The following is a 2,672-nucleotide window of genomic DNA, read 5'->3' as shown; positions in this document are numbered from 1 at the left end:
GCAAAAGGGTTCCCTTTCCCTGCATCCTTGCCAACATCTGTCATTTCAGGAGATGTTAATTTTAGCCATTCTGATAGGTGTGAGGGGATATCTCATTGTGGGTTTCATTTGTATTTCAGTGATGACCAGTGAGATTGAGCATCTTTTCATGTGTGACCGATCTGGATGCCATCTTTCTTAAAGTGTCTCTTCATGTCTTTTGTCCATTTCTTCACTGGATTATTTGGTTTCTGGGTGTTGAGTGTGATCACTTTTTTATAGATTTTGGATACTAACCCTTTATCTGATATGTCACTTGCAAATATCGTCTCCCATTTCATTCAGTTGCCTTTTAGTTTGGCTGATTTTGTCCCCTTCTGTGAAGAAGCTTTTTATCTTCAGGACCCAATAGTTCATTGTGGTTTCTATTGCCCTTGCTTCTGGAGACATGACAAGCGAGAAGTTGCTGTGGCCAGGATCAAGGAGGTACATTGCCTGTTATCTCCTCCAGGATTTTGAATGTTCCTGAATTACATTTAGATAATTCATCTATTATGAGGTGTGTGTGTGTGTGTGTGTGTGTGTGTGTGTGTGTGTCGTTTAAGGACAGTGTCCGGGTTCAACATTCTCAGTGTCCAGTATTCCGAGTATCATTTTCTGAAGAGACTCTGATTCCATTCGATATTCTTTCTGTGTTAACAAAGATTCCTCACCATATGTTTGAGGGTATATTTCTGGGTTCCATATTCTGTTCCATTGACGTCTGTCTCCGTTTCTGTGCCTGTACGTCCTGTCTTGATGAATGCAGCTTTCTAATACACCATAAATCCAAAATAGTCATGTTTCCACCTTTGTTTTCTTTTTCAACATGACTTTACTTTTTGGTATCTTTTCTGGATCCTTACACATTGTAGGGTTGTTTGTTCTAGCTCTGTGGAGAAAGCTCGTGTTATTTTGATAGGGATTGCATTGAGTGTGTCGACTGCTTTGGTAGTATTGACATCTTAACAATGTTTGTTCTTCTAATACGTGAGCATGGAATGTTTTCCTTTTCTTTGGGTTTTTTCAATTTTTCTCATAGACGATTTATAGTTTGTTGCTTACATCCCCATTGGGAGAGAGTCTGAGCTAGGGTTAGGGTTCGGTCCAGGACGTTGCCAGGGCCAAAGCAACTCCAGTCTCGTGATCTCCCTAGAGGAATGAAGTAAGGGACCAGGAGACAGCGGGGGTCAATTGTTTGATTAGGTTTCAAGATCGGGTTAGGATTCGGTTGAGGTTTCTGGTTAGGGGGAGGGTTTGGGTTAGGACCCAAGAGGCTCCAGGTACTGAACCCACAGCAGGGCAGTGGTCACCCGAATGGGCTAAGTTGAGGGCACAGGGGAGAGGGCTGGTAAGGTTCAGTCTTTGGCTTCCTGGCCACGCAAATCTATGGGCCACTGGTCGGGTAGGCCTCAGGAATTCTCTCAGACAACTGCAGCCGGGCCTGCAGAATGACATTGTGAGGTCCCCGGCACCATGCCGAGGGACACTGCGTCGCTTCTGGAACCCCAGGCGCGTGGTGTTGCCAGACCTTGGGATTGGGTCCACAAGGGGAGAGAGACTTAGGTACGGTTAGTGTTTGGACCAGGGACGTAGCCAGGATCGAAGTAACTCCAGTCTCGAGATCTCCCTCGAGAGATGAAGTGAGGGCTCATGTGAAGGTGAGGTTAAAATGAAGGGATAGGGTTCAAGTCCAGCTTAGGATTTGGATGAGGGTCCGGTTAAGGGTAGGATTGGGGTTACGTCCCAGGAGCCCCAAAGTGCTGAAGCCAGAACACTTCCCTGGTCTCCACGAAGGACTGAGTTCAGGGCACAAGGGAGAGTGCCGGGCAGGGTCAGACTCTGTTCTTCCAAGGCCACACAACTCTATGAGCGCCTGGTCGGGGAAGACTCAGGAATCCTCACTGGCAGCTGCAACAGGCATGGGAAACGATATGGTGAGCTTCCAGATACCATACCAAGTGACCATGCAACCCTTCATGTCCCAAGGCGTATGGTGTTGTCAGACGTAGGGATTGGGTCCCCACGGAGAGAGAGCCTTACCTAGGATTAGGGTTTGGTCCAGGGACGTCACCAGGGCCGAAGGCACACTGAGCCCGAAATCTCTCTCAAGGCCTGAAATGAGGGCCCATGCAATGGGGCGGCTCAAGTAGAAGGTTAGGATTTGAGGATGGCTGAGATGGTTAGGATTTGAGGATGGCTGAGATTTGAGGATGGCTGAGATTTGAGGATGGCTGAGAGGGTTAGGATTTGAGGATAGCTGTAGAAACCTCCAGAGGGTAGGTTTAGGGTGAAGTTTAAATCCCAGGAGCTCCAGACGACGAACCCACAGAAATACAGTGGTCTCCCTGAAGGGCTAGGTTGAGGACACAAGGGAGGGTGCCCGTCAGGATCCGTCTTGGTCTGCCAAGGCAACACATCCCCTGATCGAGGAGGCCTCCAGAATCCACTCGGGCAGCTGGCGCCGGGACTGGGAAACGACATGGTGAGCTTCCAGGTTCCATGCCGAGTCAGCTTACACCGCATCTGGACCCCAGGCGCATGGTGATTTCAGACGGTAAAATTGGGTCCCGATGGGGTAGAGCCTTAGCTAGGGTTAGGGTTCGGTAAGGGACGTCACCAGGTCAGTGGCGACTCTAGTCTCGTGATCTCCC

Source organism: Prionailurus viverrinus, unplaced genomic scaffold (genome assembly GCF_022837055.1).
Source record: "Prionailurus viverrinus isolate Anna unplaced genomic scaffold, UM_Priviv_1.0 scaffold_77, whole genome shotgun sequence".
Classification (NCBI taxonomy): Eukaryota; Metazoa; Chordata; class Mammalia; order Carnivora; family Felidae; genus Prionailurus; species Prionailurus viverrinus.
Note: the sequence above shows the minus strand (reverse complement) of the source record.